This window comes from Pinus tabuliformis, chromosome 9, assembly GCF_031772625.1.
Source record: "Pinus tabuliformis cultivar Carrire ecotype Pingquan chromosome 9, CPIR1, whole genome shotgun sequence".
NCBI lineage: Eukaryota > Viridiplantae > Streptophyta > Pinopsida > Pinales > Pinaceae > Pinus > Pinus tabuliformis.
In genome coordinates this window covers 1118705888-1118722997 of record NC_142307.1, presented here as the reverse complement: position 1 = coordinate 1118722997, position 17110 = coordinate 1118705888, and the positions used below count along the sequence as shown (strand labels likewise).

Sequence of the window (17110 nt, the reverse complement as noted above, 5' to 3'; positions counted from 1 at the left end):
CTGCTCCTAATTTGTTCACTGACCCATCAAATTCTAAGTACCATAAGATTTCTTAATTGTGACTAGTCTTAGGAGTTTTGGAGACTTGCTCAGTGGGAATATTTGGATTTTGTAGCTCATATGCTATGTCTTGTTCATTGGTTGCATCAATCACATCAATAATTTTTTGATCTTGGACACTAGATTGTTCATTTATGCTTTTTGTTTGTGCTGTTTCTAGGATTTTGACATCAGTTTTGAGGCACATCTCAGCATTGTATAAAATGAATGAATCCATATCGGAATGCATAGAATAGATGGGGAATTATTGGGGTTTCTCTTAACTGCTAACCACATATTTCATCAATGTTTCCCGGTACAATCTCTTTGGCTATCCAAAGACTGAAATGGTGGAATAGGACATGTCTAGTTGCAAAGACCCTTGGAGTTTTGCACCCCAAGATCTGGACAAAATCATGCCATAATTTGGTGAGATATCAGCTACCACCACATCCATCAAGATTGTCTTGGCGGGGTATTGTACTAGAGATACACACAGATCTTTGATTAGGCCTAGACACCTGACCTGGCTGGAATCAAATGAGAACAAGTCTCTGTAAGGCCTTGTGATATCTAGGTCCAGTCTTTCCATCATGGACTTAGGCATTAGGTTATGGGAAGCTCCTGAATCAAACATTGCATTATGCAGCACTTTGTCATGAATATTTAAGCTTACATAAAATGGAGGAACCCCTCCATCTACTGTTTTACCATTGACTTCAGGACCAAAAATCAGTTCTGGATGGTCATCTAAAACATTGATTGCATCCCTATTTTCTGATATTTGAAGTGACCTATTGATTTCTTCCCCATAAACTTGATGTTTAGCCAATTTAGACAAATGAATAGCTATTTTCAGTTTGCCTATTTTTGTTTCTAAGTGAAAAGGTTTTTCCACTTGAATTCTTGTCTTGTAAGTAGCAAGGTTTTCCTTTTTTGCTGTATTTTCAGTGATCTCTTCATCATGAGTGTTGTTTTGAGGTAAATATGCTTTGAGACTATTTTCAGGAGGGCAGTTTAGATTTTCTTTTGAGGGAAGGGATGTAGATGACTAATTTTTTGAGGGATGTAAGTCTGATATGTCTTCGACAGTGGCTTCCTTTGGGTCGAGGTCTGTTTTAGTAGGAGGTTCTATCAGTACAACTTTATCTTTTGTCTTCTTTGGCTGCTTGGTATCTCTTAGCTTGGCAGGTTCAGGCACATCTATAGTTCTGCTTCCTAATTTGTATTGTTTATGAACCTCATAGACCGCTGCATCATAGCCTTCTCTGAAATCAAATGACTCTCCAGATTTCGTTTGAAATTGGTTGAAATTATGAGCTTCTTGGTCATCTTGGGTTAGAAAGATTTGTTGTTCATTGCTCAAACCCATTAGGTTGATTTGAGTATCCTCTGTTGGTTGAGGCTTCAGCATAGTTCTCTTGAAATGGAGGTCTGATATTCTGATCAAGGCCAACTTTCCCGGTGTTAGGATTTTGATTTTTTCTAAAGTTTGGATTTCGGGTGGTGTTACTTGGTTGGCCATCCCAAGAAGATTTCCTTTCAATGGTTTCCACTCTATCGCCCAATCTGTCCATGCCTTTGATGATTGCATCTATTTTTCGCTCAAATGCAGAAGGGTCTTCTTTGAAAGTTGTTCTCCTTTCATTTCTAGCCCGATTTCTCTTAGATATCAAGTTGGCCTCTACACTAACCACTATACTTTGCATGTCTTCTAAGCTAGGAGGAGCTCTTTCTCTTAGTTGATATGCCATGTTGGAATCAAATCCATCAGGGAATTTGATCAAGGCTAGGTCAGGTGGAGGTCTAAGGATTTGTGGGATAACATTGTACACATTGTTGAATCTAGCACAATAGTCTTGGATAGTTTCTTGTGGGCCTCTCTTTAAACTATCATACTCTGATAGGATATGCAATGGGTCTTTCTTCTTTTCCCATCTGTTAAGAAAGGTTTGGTAAAGGTCATCTGGATCAGCAATTGTATTTTCCCCAAGTGCCCTAAACCAGGTCCTTACTTCGCCAGTTAGGCTTTGAACGAAAAATTTCATTCTGACATCGTTGTCGTCAATTTCATAGTTCTAAAAGTAGTCCATCATTTTCTTAGTGTGTTGTTGGGTTGTATTGGAGCCGGTACCATTAAAATATGTGATTTTGCTCTGATAATCCTGAGGCATAGCCCCTGGATTTCTAGGTAACTGTAGAGGAGCATAACGGTTTGCCATATTTACCAGGATAAATGGGACAGCAGGAAGAAATAAGACAGCTGGAACAGCAGGGACATCAGTGGAAATATGTGCAGTGGATGGGGGAGTGGAGAGAATGCTTTGAGGTGTGGATGAGGAACTAGGAGAGGATGTTGTATTCACAGAAAGGACTGCTGCTCTCCCAGGGGTGAGTTCAGATGTTATAATATTTTGTTCAAGTATATCAAGGTCTAAATCAGCATAATTTTCTAGTTTTTCTTGTTTTCTAAGGGTCTTAGAGATCAAGTTAGGATTTTCGAAAACAGCTGGAGGATCTGGATCAGGATTTGACCTAGTGTACCGAACTTTCTTCTTTGGAGCTAGCTTCTAAATTTGTTTTTGGTATTTTCTAGAAATGTTAAAGATCACAGTCTTTGACAATATTCTGCAGGAAGCTCTTTTTGGAATATAGGAGGCTTTGGGCTTTCCTTTGAATGTGTTGAAACAGGGAGACTAATCAAATCTTTGGGACAGTTGTTTAAGGCCTAAAGCTATATTGGAGATTGACTGAAGCAGCTTTTATCTACTCCTGTAAATGCACAACAAAAACAGTTTCAAAGGCTACTTGGCTAACTTCAGGCTCCATCTGTAGCTTTAGAGAATAGACAGCAGTAACAAACAGTCATTCAAGTCCCCAGTGGAGTCGCCAATGATGTTACCACTCAGGTTGTTCCCTGCCTCTGGAAGGGAATACAACTGAGGTAACCACTAACCACTCTTTTAGCTGCAGATTATAGCCAACCTGCAGCCAGAGAGGGCTCTCTCTTTGTAATTTAGCTCTGTTTTGAAGTATTTTAGGCTAGTTATGATGCACAGAGTTTGATTTTAAATTTGTTGGATGGTGATCTTAAATAGAGCTGGATGCAAGTCTAAAAGAGTTTATACCATTGGGAAAATGGAGTCAATGAGGACGAATTGTTGAGAGTGTTTTCTTTGGTAAGGGGCAATACTACAGAGCAAGATAATCGATCTTGGAACAATTTTGAAATCTGGAAATTAATGGAATGTAAGCCAGTGGATGAAGGGCAGTTAAGAATCCTTTATCATGCTGGCAGAGGGAAGGTGCATGAATATTACCAAGGAGCAGTAAAGAATTCCTAAGCAATATTCAGAATGAAAGAATCAGTGGAAACAAGAGTAGCTAAGAATTCCTGTTCATACTAACTCTGAAGAAAACATAATTAATAACAAAGATTGAACTCAGAGTGTATTTAAACAAGTTTTGGGCTATTCTTTTTCTCTATTACTAAGATCATGACACATATATGAATTTTGCAAACACAGAAGACACAAAACACAGGTTAGAGCAACTTATTGATCCATAGAAAGACACATGAATTCTGTAGCAGGTCTCAGAACATCAAATCCACATTCAGATGGTCCAGCAGCAATGAAATTCAACAGCCCTTTGTATTAAAAGGTCTTAGAGTTACAGCGCAGTCCAGAGAGTAAATCACCAACCCCAAATACATCTTATGGGGAGGTATTTATACAAAAAGGAGATACAAAATATCATGTAGATAAGCTAATTGAGCAATAACTTCCTTCACCCACTCTATAGAGGAAGTAAATGAGAGCAATGAATGCCACAGTAAATGTTGATGTGTTGGCTATTTGGTCTGTTGGCATTATGATTATGGTATGGCTCTATGTTACAGATGTTGTACTTGATGGCAACACCCTCAAGTGGAAATGCTCTGATCAGGCTCTCAAAATGTTGAAAATTAAGAGGTACGCAGGAGAATAGTTCAAAAGGTGCGTACACGCAGGTACGCCGTGAAGGGACTGCGACTAGACACGCAGGTCACCCGTTCAGAAGGTGTGTACCCCCAGTTCACTTACTTCAAGGCAGAGAAGCACGTTCACGTGGGGTTTCCTATGTTTGGCCCATGGTATTTAGCTCGTCGTTCTTGATTCTATAGTTTTGGCCCATGGTATTGTTTTATATTATTATTATTGTTATTGAGCCCCATGTTTTAGGGCCCCTTGTATTGGTGATCTATGGCATTGATCCATGATTTTAGGAAGAGCTTGCCTATATAAAGCAAAGGAGATCACTTGGCTAAGCATCTTTTGAAAATTGAATATTTTAAGATCTTAAATATTGGGTTATTGTTTTAAAAGCTTGATCTATATAAAAGTGAAGTTGAAAGCGAATCTGTGAAGGGTGATCTCTCGAGCGCATGAACAGATCTGGGCATCTGACGATCTGTAGCACACTGGTGGACTGCCAATTTCGGCCCTAACCAGAGGTACGCAGGTGATTAACAGTGCAAGTGCGTGGGTACGCAGAGCAGAAGAAGGCGCACTGCGTGGGTACGCAGAGCAGAAGAAGGCGCAGTGCGTGGGTACGCAACGCGACAGAGGATCAGGTGCGTAGGCACAGGGAAAGTACGCGGCGCGACAGCATTTGTGGGTGCGTGGCTACAGTAGCAGTACGCGGCGCGATAGTATCTGTGGGTGCGTGCCTACAGTAACAGTACGCAACGCGATTGTAGAAATAGTGCGTGGGTATGCGGTGCAGCAGAAGGGTCTCTGCGTGTATACGTAGGGGAGCAGAAGGTGAAGTGGGTGGCCACGTAGGCCAGATAAAGGAAAACTGCGTATCTGTCTTAAGATCTCTTGTTGGTTGACTTTTCTCTGTTGATAAGGTGTTCTGGGTTTAGTTTACTGTTATTGTTGATCTGGTTACTACAGTTGACTGGGTGATTTACTTGTACTTGATGATCTCTTGATGTTTATGGATCTAGTTTGAAAATTTATGAAAAGTGGTCCTTGAAAGAAAAGAAGTAGGGGGTTGTAGCTCCCTTCCAGGAGAGACTGGAAAACGAGAGAGAGTTGTAGCTCTCTGCAGGTTACAGCCTGCGTACTGGTAAAGGACTGCACCAGTACAAAACCATTGTAAAAGGAGTTTCTAATTTGAAAGAAGATAGAGACATATTGCAGCAGGTGGTTTTCACCCACATTGGGTTTCCACCTTACATCTGGTGTTCTTTGGTGTGACTATCTGTTTTCCTTGTTCATGCTCATTATTTTATGGTACTGACATGCAAAAATAATTCAAAGTATAAATAAGGAAGATTTATTAAAAGAACTTGATAATACTGATTCACCCCCCCCCCTCTCAGTATTATTTCCAACAATTGGTATCAGAGCAGGTCCTTCAGAGAAGCTTGATCGCTTGGAGGAAGATCATTCATCATGAGCAACTATGAGAGGGAAGCATCAATCAAGCCACCAATTTTTGATGGGACAAACTTCAATTATTGGAAGGTAAGAGTTACTGCCTATCTTCAATCTCTTGGTACAGAAGTTTGGGATATCATAGATACAGGCTACACTTTTCCTTCAGCTATTCCTACAGATTTGGCCGAGAAGAAGAAATATGAAACAAATGCTAAAGCAGTCAATACTCTGCTAGGATGCTTATCTCAAACAGAATTCGTAAAGGTTATGCAGTATAAATCCGCAAAGGAAATATGGGACAAGATTGTCTTGAGCTATGAAGGTGATGAACAGGTAAAGCGTGCTAAACTTCAAACCCTCAGGATTCAGTATGAGAATCTCAGTATGTATAATGATGAAAGTGTGGCTAACTATTTTCTTCGGGTAGATGAGATTGTTAATTGCATGAAAAACTTGGGTGAAGAAATAAAAGAGGCTATTTTGGTTGAAAAAGTTCTAAGATCATTGTCCCCAAGTTTGAATCTAAAGTGTCTGCAATAGAAGAAAAGGAAAATCTACGAATTCTTACTATGTCTCAGCTACACGGAATTCTAACTGCTTATGAAATGAGAAAGGGAGGTCCATCAGAAAGAAGAGAAGCGGCTTTCAAGGCTTCAGGCAAAGGAGACTATTATGAAGCAAGTCACGTACCAGAAGAAGAAGAAGAAGAATCAAATTTTGTCAGAAATCTTCAAAGGGGTTCTGGAAGGTTCAGAGGTAAGTTACCTTTTAAATGCTTTGCTTGTGGAAGAGTAGGTCATTATGCTGCGAAATGTCCTTATAAGGATAAAGGAAAGGAACCTGCTAGATGGAACAAGAAACAAATTGCAAATAAGAAAAGCTACTACACTCATGAAGATAGCGATGCTCTATCAAACAGTGATGAAGATGAACGAGGTAATGACTATAAACTTTTAATGGAATTTGAAGATGATGATTACATGGATGCTATAGATGTGGATAGTTTTTGTGAAGAAATTTCTAGACTCAAGACATGTATAGAAGAAAATAATAGGATCATTGATACTCTACAACTTCAAATTGATGAAAAAGAAAAATATCTTGAAAAATTAGAAGGTGAAATTGTTGGTCTTAGAAAAGAGATTGAGAAAACAAAGGCTATTAATCTTAAGTTTGTCAAAGGATCTGAAACTCTGGATGAGATCATCAATGTACAGCGTTCTCCTCTAAACAAGACAGGTCTGGGCTATAATGGAGAAACTTCTCAAGCATCCACCTCAAAAAGTTATCTTGATGCAGCAAGAAGGAATGAGCAAAAGCACAATGGAGATCACCAGGTAAAGCAGGGACCAATTACAAACAAAGACTATCAGGCAAATCAGGGCAATCCATCTTAAGGATGAACAAAATCTACAACCAGCCACAGGTAAAATCCTCTCAATTTGCTTCAAAAATGAATGACAATAGAAATTACAATCGTTTGGCCAGAAGATTGGATAACCGCAGAAGTTTCTTCAATGGACAATGCTTTTCTTGCCATAACTTTGGTCACAAAGCAACTCAATGTGTTGCATATAAAATGATCATGACTAGAGAAGCTCAAAAACAAAGAAGTATGACCGGGATTACAAAAAGGACCTATAACAACTTTTCGGTTCTTGAAAATGAAGTTGAATGTTCTATTTGCAATAACTTTGGTCATGAAGATTCTGAATGCAGGAGCAGGTTTCAGCAGACAAAGGAACAAGCCTCAAGCACCAAAACATGGAGAATAAAGGAACCACAAACAGAAAGATGTGGAATAGCATTCTATGCAGAGGGACAAGAAAATCTATGGTATATTGACAGTGGATGTTCGAAGCATATGACAGGTGATAAAGAAAAACTTGAATCATATTCTGCTCTAGAAAAGGGAAAGAAAGTTTCTTTTGGAAATGATACTCCTGCAACTATAAAAGGAAAAGGCACTGCTCAGTTAAAAGAAAAGGTCAAAGCTGGAAATGTTTTGTATGTCTATGGATTGAAGCATAATCTTCTGAGTGTCAGCCAGATGTGTGATCAAGGAACCGAGGTGATATTTAGATCAAATGGATGTCTTGTTCGTGATCTTGATACAGGTAAAACGGTGATCAAAGGTAAAAGAACTCCAAATAATCTATTCATATTTGAAAAGGACAACAACAATGCTATCTAAGCAAGGATGATGAACATTGGTTATGGCACCGAAGGTTGGGGCATCTAAGCTTTTCACAAATAAGGAAAGAATGCAAATATCAGGGAGTTCACGGTCTTCCAGATATCAAAATTCCAGACAACACCATATGCAAATCATGTCAGTTTGGAAAGCAAACCAGAACTAACTTTCCAGAGAAGGAAGGATCAGCTAGCATGCCTCTTGAGCTTGTACATACAGATGTATGTGGACCATTCAGGAAAAGGACACCTCGAGGAGAAGAATACTTGATATTATTCATTGACGATTTCTCCAGGTTTGTCTGGTTAGGACTTATGAAGCACAAAGATGAAGCATTCGAAAAATTCAAATCCTTTAAAGCCTTGCTTGAAAATGAATTAGGATACAAAATTAAGTGCCTCAGATCCGACAGAGGTGGGGAGTTTACCTCAAATGAATTTTTCGATTTCTGTGATGAACATGGGATAAGAAGAGAATTCTCTACAGCTAGAACTCCTCAGCAAAATGGAGTAGTGGAAAGAATGAACAGAACAGTCCAACAAATGGCTCGTGCTATGCTTGATGAGTCTGGAACTCCCGCAACTTTCTGGGGTGAAGCTGCATATGCTGCGGTTGTTATTCTCAACAAAACAAATGTCCGAGTGAACAACACTCAAACTCCTCATGAGCTCTGGTATGGTGAGACTCCTTCGGTAAAGCACTTCAAAATCTTTGGGAGAAAATGCTATATTAAGAATACTGATGAGCAACTTGGCAAACTTGAACCTAGAGCAGATGAAGGCATTCTTCTTGGCTATTCTCCACACAGCAAAGCATAAAAGTGCTACAATAAAAGACTTGGAAGAATTGTTGACAGCATTGATGTAGTGGTTGATGAGAAGGGATACATTCCTAGGCAAGTAAATCATGAAGATATCGAAGAAGATGAAGACTACCCTCAAAGACAGAATGATGAAGAAGAAGAACCTCAAGAAGAACCAGAGGAGCAGATAAGGATAGAAGAGAAGACTCCATCCAGATATGTTCAGAAGAATCATCCAGAATCTCAGATTTTGGGGCAGAAAGAAGCAGGTGTACAAACAAGAAGAACAGTTGCAGAAGCTTCAACCTATTTGGCATTACTCTCTTCCACTGAACCACAAAATGTGAAAGAGGCATGCAAAGATGAATGTTGGGTGAAAGCAATGGATGAAAAACTTGAGCAGATTGAAAAGAACAACACTTGGGAGCTGGTTCCTAGACCAAAGGATAAGAATGTTATAGGAACAAAATGGGTCTTCAAAAATAAATTGAATGAAAATGGAGAAGTAATTAGAAACAAGGCCAGACTTGTTTGTAAAGGGTATGCGCAGCAAGAAGGAATAGATTTTGAAGAAACCTTTGCTCCTGTTGCAAGACTTGAGGCCATCCGAATTTTCCTTGCTCTCTCAAGCTTTCAAAACTTCAAAGTATTTCAAATGGACGTGAAATCAGCCTTTCTGAATGGAGACTTGGAAGAAGAAGTATACATTGAGCAGCCAGATGGTTTCATTCTTGGAAATGATCCAAATCTTGTATGCAGATTGAAAAAGGCTCTCTACGGGCTCAAAAAAGCTCCAAGGGCTTGGTACTATCGTTTGGACAAATATCTTCATCAACAAGGTTTTTCAAAAGGATCAGCAGACAGCAATCTTTATATAAAAGTTGAAAATGACAAATTGCTAATACTTGTTGTGTATGTAGATGACATTATCTTTGGCAGCAATGAAGAAGCTATGAGTCAAAGCTTTGCCTTGGTGATGCAGAAAGAATTCGAAATTTCCTTGCTGGGAGAATTGACATATTTCCTTGGTTTGCAAATCCAACAAAAAGAAGGAGGGATCTTTTTGTCTCAAACCAAGTATCTCAAGCAGATTTTGAAGAAATATGGCATGGAAGATGCAAAACTAGTATGTACACCCATGGTCACAGGATGTAGCCTCATTGCAAATGATGAATCAGCAGCAGTGCATCAACCAACCTACAGATCTATGATTGGAAGTCTACTTTATTTTACAGGTACCCGACCAGACATCATGCATGCAGTAGGAATAGTTGGAAGATTTCAAGCAAATCCGAAGGAAACTCATCTTCAGGTAGTGAAGAGAATCTTTAAATATCTTCAAGGGACTCAAAATTATGGCTTATGGTATCCTAGAGATACAGATCTCACACTTCATGCTTATACAATGAAGATTGGGCAGGAAGCGTGGATGACAGGAAGAGCACAAGTGGTGGTGCGTTCTTTATGGGTTCCAGATTAGTATGTTGGTTCAGCAAGAAACAGAGTTCGATTGCCTTGTCTATAGCTGAAGCAGAATATGTTGCTGTTGCATCTTGCTGCACTCAACTCCTTTGGATGATGCAGACCTTGCAGGACTTTCAAATCACTTGTACACCACCTATCTCCATCTTATGTGATAACACAAGTGCAATCAGCATTTCAAAGAACCCAGTCATGCATTCAAAGACCAAGCACATACCGATCAAGTATCATTTTCTCCGAGAACAAGTACTTGAACAAAAGGTCAAGTTGGAGTATGTTCCTTCTAAGGAACAAGTTGCTGATATACTCACAAAACCATTGCCCAGGGAGACCTTTGAATACCTCAGGAAAAAGCTAGGGGTTGTTGATGCATCATCTTGTTGAATCTCTTCTGATGGTTGGTTGTATGCAAGGCCCATTTGGGGCATATGCGTACATGTGCTAGGTTGCGGATTGGTTGAAGATCGACTGGCACAGGTTCAGGGGGAGCATATAAAGCATTGTTGGCATTATGGAGGCCGTACATAAGAAGATCATGGATGCTGGTCTGAATATTGCTGCAATATGTCTCTATCTCTTTCATGGTCATTTATGGTGTTTGGTGGATTATGGTTCTTCTTTGCAGATCTGGTTCATATTCAGGGGGAGTATGTTCTTAGGGGGAGCATAACCCTTTGCCCTTGATGTCAAAGGGGGAGAATGACGTTGAAGTTTTCGAGGTTGCCATCAAGTCCAAAGGGGGAGATTGTTGGCATTATGATTCTGGTATGGCTCTATGTTACAGATGTTGTACTTGATGGCAACACCCTCAAGTGGCAATGCTCTGATCAGGCTCTCAAAATGTTGAAAATTAAGAGGTACGCAGGAGAATAGTTCAAAAGGTGCGTACACGCAGGTACGCCGTGAAGGGACTGCGACCAGACACGCAGGTCACCCGTTCAGAAGGTGCGTACCCCCAGTTCACTTACTTCAAGGCAGAGAAGCGCGTTCACGTGGGGTTTCCTATGTTTGGCCCGTGGTATTTAGCCCACTGTTCTTGATTCTATGGTTTTGGCCCGTGGTATTGTTTTATATTATTATTATGATTGAGCCCCATGTTTTAGGGCCCCTTGTATTGGTCATCTATGGTATTGATCCATGATTTTAGGAAGAGCTTGCCTATATAAAGCAAAGGAGATCACTTGGCTAAGCATCTTTTGAAAATTGAATATCTTAAGATCTGAAATATTGGGTTATTGTTTTAAAAGCTTGATCTATATAAAAGTGAAGTTGAAAGCGAATCTGTGAAGGGTGATCTCTCGAGCGCATGAATAGATCTGGGCTTCTGACGATCTGTAGCACACTGGTGGACTGCCAATTTCGGCCCTAACCAGAGGTACGCAGGTGATTAACAGTGCAAGTGCGTGGGTACGCAGAGCAGAAGAAGGCGCACTGCGTGGGTACGCAGAGCAGAAGAAGGCGTAGTGCGTGGGTACACAGCGCGACAGAGGATCAGGTGCGTAGGCACAGGGAAAGTACGCGGCGCTTCAGAAGCTGCAGGTGCGTAGGTACGCGGCGCGACAACATTTGTGGGTGTGTGGCTACAGTAGCAGTACACGGCGTGATAGTATCTGTGGGTGCGTGCCTACAGTAATAGTACGCAACGTGATTGTAGAAACAGTGCGTGGGTACGCGGTGCAGCAAAAGGGTCTCTGCGTGTATACGCAGGGGAGCAGAAGGTGAAGTGCGTGGCCACGCAGGCCAGATAAAGGAAAACTGCGTATCTGTCTTAAGATCTCTTGTTGGTTGACTTTTCTCTGTTGATAAGGTGTTCTGGGTTTAGTTTACTGTTATTGTTGATCTAGTTACTGCAGTTGACTGGGTGATTTACTTGTACTTGATGATCTCTTGATGTTTATGGATCCAGTTTGAAAATTTATGAAAAGTGGTCCTTGAAAGAAAAGAAGTAGGGGGTTGTAGCTCCCTTCCAGGAGAGACTGGAAAACGAGAGAGATTTGTAGCTCTCTGCAGGTTGCAGCCTGCGTACTAGTAAAGGACTGCACCAGTACAAAACCATTGTAAAAGGAGTTTCTAATTTGAAAGAAGATATAGACATATTGCAGCAGGTGGTTTTCACCCACATTGGGTTTCCACCTTACATCTGGTGTTCTTTGGTGTGACTATCTGTTTTCTTTGTTCATGCTCATTATTTTATGGTACTGACATGAAAAAATAATTCAAAGTATAAATAAGGAAGATTTATTAAAAGAACTTGATAATACTGATTCACCCCCCCCCTCTCAGTATTATTTCCAACATGGTTTGTCAGATATATTTGACTTTTGGACTAAATGAGTCGGCTGGTAGCTGCGTCTTTACTTTGCATTCCTACGTTTGATGTCTTGCTGTTTTGCTGTGTTGCTGTCCCGGCCTTGTCATCAGTGCTTGTTCTTGCATTAATGAGCTGCAGTCACAATTTGACTTCCTCTTTCTGTTGTTTTCACTCTTTGACAGGTGGCTCGTGCATTTGAATTTGTTGACCTGTAGCCAATCAAAAAAGAAAAAGGAACCAAAATCACCTTGGTAAAATCTCCAGCATTCCTTGCCACCATTCTTCTGTTGGCAACTGATGTCTTTGTATTTTTATTAGTTTTTCATCAGCTTCAGTATATCTATAGAAGTTGGGCTGGACTTCAAAAAGATGATTTATCTCATGTTCAATGTAGAACAGATTTTCTAATTTGTCATATAGACTCTGTCTAGAGCGAGGCCCTGTGTCTTCTGAGGTGCTTGAGGATGTTGTAATTTGATTGGAAACATAGGTATTTACCCTGTTAGCATATTGTTCATGTGTTAACAGTCTTCCACTGCTGGTTAATAAGCTGGGTAACCCTTTGCTCTGCAATGTTGAAAACTTTAGTTTGAAGGCATTTATTTATGTCTGCATTTCTTGGCACATTCTTTCTAAAGTCTGTAAAAAATTCCTCAGGGCGAGCACCTTTTTTACTATCAAAATGGTGTCTGTCCTGTTCTTGATATCCAACGCTGCTAGTTGTTCTCTGGTATGAGTATTCAAAAAATGAATCATTCTATTGGCCTGCTCAGGCATATTTCCCAATGATCCTCTGGCCTTTTGAGTCTCAAATTGAGTGATCCCTATCAATTCTATTTGCTCATGTATAGTCTAAATTGATTGCCATTCGTCAGTGATAGACTGGCCAATTTTGGCCCACAAAATTGTCTTGATCTCAGCCAGAGTTTTATGAAGAGTAAGCTCTTTTTCCAAAGATTTTATTTTGTTATCCAAGGCCTTTATTTCTTTGTTTTTTCAGCCACTATTATCTTGGACTAGTCATAGCTTACCTCTAGCTTGGCCAACATTTCTTTGGCCTCTTTCAGCTCTGTCATTTGAACTTGTAGCTCTTTTACTGCTCTCATCATTTCTTCCATATTCATGCTAGATTTTGGCGTTGTTGTTGCTGCTACTGCTGAAGCATCCATGGTTGATGTACCTATTGCTGATGTTAGGATGACTGTCGTTGATGGTCGACTCTCCCTGCTTGCCTGGCAATGCTTTCTCCAATTCTTGCTCCATTTGAATTATTCTTTGATTCATCCTCATTAGCAAGTCCATTGTATCCCCTTCCGGCTTCTCTTCTGCAAGTTCTGTAGTTTGTGGGTGCATGGTTGCAAGTAGCCTTAATTGCTTTCTAAGTGTAGCAATATCTTCTGCCTTTTTCCTTATGAGGGCTTTGATGCCCTTGGCATCCTTAGGATCATGCCCTAGCTCAAAAATAATTTCCTCCAGGGTCTTTATTCTGTTGTCTTTAGCCAAGGAAGATATTCTTTCCAAATCCAATTGGGTAGATGTATTGCTTAATGACTCCTTTAATTGATGGGCCAGCATTGCCTTGTCTGCCAATGTAGCGTAGACCATTTCACCTGTTTGATTGTGTAGCTCAATTTGATCCATTGGGTGTATATCTTTGGTGAGGACCTCTAGATTTGTCTTTATGTAGTCTGCAGTTGTCTGTGATTGCTGAACCTTAGGCTTGAAATGACTTAAAATCATTTTCTCCTCCTTAATGTCATAAGTTGCCATTAGTCTTTGTTGTTTGGAGGGTGTTGTTTTGAGAAGTTGATCATAAAGCTGTATTCTCAATAATTCATTTTGGGCCTTAATTTCCATGAATGTTCCTTTAATACCAGATGGTTGCCTGCTTTGCTGCCTTGAGGAGGAGACCTCCATACCAAGTTGCCTCTCTGTTTCTTGTCTGTGAGAGCTGGCGGATGTTTGCTGGCTGGTTTCCCTGTCCCTCCTTGGACTCTCTATGGTTCCTTCACTAATTTCCTCTTCAATTTGAGGATCTACTCTCTGCCATTTGGCCTCTGGCTGCTGTGTTGACCCACTTGCAAGTGTGGTCTCTTCCTTGTCCTCTTTCTTGCTTCTTTCCTCATTGAGAGGAGTCTGTAATGCTGGAATCTGTTGTGTCTCTGTCTTCAGTGGAGGGGCTTGCCCTTGACTTTGTTCCTTTGAGGTAGCTAGCTGGTCTGTCATTGTTTCTTGCTCTGTATATACTACCTCCTTGCCTTTTGTTGTACCTGCTGTTGGTGTAGTCTTTTCCTGGGCAGCTTGTGAAGATGCAACAGTTGATGTGCCTTCTCCGACTTGCTGTGGCAGTTTGAATGACACCTGCCCAAAAGAATCCAAGTCAAGAGTCTTTTCCAAATCCTTGACATTTTGGTCCATTATCTCTTCCTCAGTGAACTCTTCAACTAGTGTGCCTTCTACCCACTCATCTTGGTTGGCAAATTGTTCTCTCTGTGGGATTTTGCAATGTTCATAAGCTGGCAGCCTATATTTTATTTTTCTGGCATTGATAAAGCCATTTGGGTCATAAGGCACCCACTAGAAACTCCTTTTTAACCTGAGTTTTACCCCCAATATTTGATCAGCATCTTGCCATCCTTCTTTTTTTTCATGATAAAGGGGCCTAGTTGGTTGCTGAATTCCAACTCAGCCTTTTTCTTGGTGCTATGAAAATGAGTTAAATCTGAATTGATAAATTTCCTGTAATAATCTACGGCAAATAGTCTCATTGGCACATATCTTGGCAGCCTGTAGGGACACAGCTCACAACCATATATTCTAATGACAGTGTGATTATTGTAGAAATACCAGTCACCTATTTTGTAGTTTTTTGAGAGCTGCAATATTTTCTGCATGTCATAGGATAGTCTAGGAGGAGGAGTTCTCTTTAGGAGAGAAGAGACTGGATAGACAAACATGTCAATAAACTCACAGTAAGAGTAGGGAGAGCTGCGGACTTCATGAAAGACTGAGGTCCAAAAAATCACAGACCTATTTTCTCCTTTAGAGTCCAATCTTTTGATGGGGCATTGGAAACAGTCTGGCTGATAATACAAGAATAGATGATAGATGTAGGATGAATACTTGAAGACTCCCTCCCTATCTAGTTTCAGTAATTGATCATGTATCTTGTTGGCAATGAATTTGGCATAATTGTACTTGACAACAGAGGGCTTCCCTGGGGTAAATGTAGACAATAAGACCAATATAGTTTCATCAATATGTTCGCTTGTCTTGAAACCTAGAACATAAGATATCATATCAACAAGTAATTTACCCACTTCATTGAAACATACATAGAGAAAAGGAGGTGGCCCTGTAGGCTGGCGATCTTCTCTCATGAATACTTGGGCAATTTGGGCTATCTCTGAGTTGGAGAGTTTGGGACCTTCATCAAGCAAGAATTTCATAGAAAGAGGGAACAACAGCTGAGTTGGCTTGAAATTTAGCATTTGATTGATGGAGTCAGGAGTTATATGAAAGAGGATGCTTCCAGATGGAGACTTGACTGCCCTTTGAGTTGGCTCATAGTTTTCACAGCAGAGGTGAATTATCTCAGGGAAGATATTGACAGAGGGGAGGAAGTACATGGGAAAATTTTATTCCCATATCCCATAAATATCATTGTTGTTTAAATAACTGTTCCTCAGCTCACAGAATGTTTGCAGGTGGTTTTTATCACCAACCAAGTCTTGGATTAGGTAGTCCCTATCAGCCAAAGGTAGTGCTTCTAATTCCCTGTGGGGTGCATTGAGAGGAGTAATTTTTAAAGCCACTCCAGTCTCCATGGCTCAATTTTATGAGTGTGAACTTGGAGACTGAGGTCTGTGTGGATGAAATGAGTAGAATAGCAGCTTTGGGCCTCTTTCTATGGAATTTTACAGATTAAATTCAGCTGGATGAACTCATGGGGTGAAAATGACAGTGAAAAAGATAGTCTGTAGAGTTTTGTTTAGCGGACACTGAATTATGGACAGCTCTAGGCTTTTTCCTTGGGCATTCACAGAATAGAGTGAACTAGAGTTCAAGTCCACGGGAGAAACTTTGCAAAGGGAGACTGTTTTTACAGGGTTTCTTGGTGAAAAATTGGAGAAAATTGTGGTTATGGTGCACTTTCTGCGGGCGTTTTGATGGGTTTTAACTTAAATTTCGGAGTTCATAAGCAATTTAGCAGAGGAAACTGAAAAACAGAGGGTTTGGGCACGACTGTAAGTAAATACTTGTTTTGATGGCACGGTAAGCGATTAGCAGGGTGACTCGAGCTGCGAGGTCGAGCTACGGAGCAAATTTGTAGGTGATGGACTGTGCAACTTTTGGAGGTGAATTGGTCGTAAAATCGCATGCAAAGGTCTCCACTAACGAGCAAATAGAAGTAAACAAAAAAAAATCATTTTCGCGACTTTTAATGCAATTTGGGCCTTTTTGTTCTTTTGGCGCTTTTTATGATGACGTCATCATGACGTACTTTTTGTCGTGTAGAGGGTACGAAGGATGACGTGTCAGCTGATGTGTCGGATGATGTGGTGGACGAAACGGTGGCGAGGTGGTGATGTCAGCAGATGACATGGCGCTGATATGGAGCGGTGGCGGGCGACGTGGACGCGACGTCATCAGGTGACGCGGGGATGACGTCAGGGGGTAGGCGGCGGGGCGGTAAGCGGTATTCCCCGCACCGCCTTTGGCCCATGGTGGTTTTGGAGGAGGGGGCTCCGATCACATTGGGAAGCCGACGCGTGGCAGGGGTACGGCAGAAATACCGCCCATCCCCCGGACGCTAATGTTCGGCAGATGGGAGCTTCCGATATTGCCGCCAG

At 40.8% G+C, this 17110-nt stretch overlaps 1 pseudogene; it reads right to left on the bottom strand.

Moving 5' to 3' along the window:
- LOC149152580 (putative pentatricopeptide repeat-containing protein At3g13770, mitochondrial pseudogene) overlaps nucleotides 1–14483 on the bottom strand; it is a 165850-nt pseudogene extending 151367 nt beyond the window's left edge.
- Between the last annotated feature and the right edge of the window lie 2627 nt (nucleotides 14484–17110).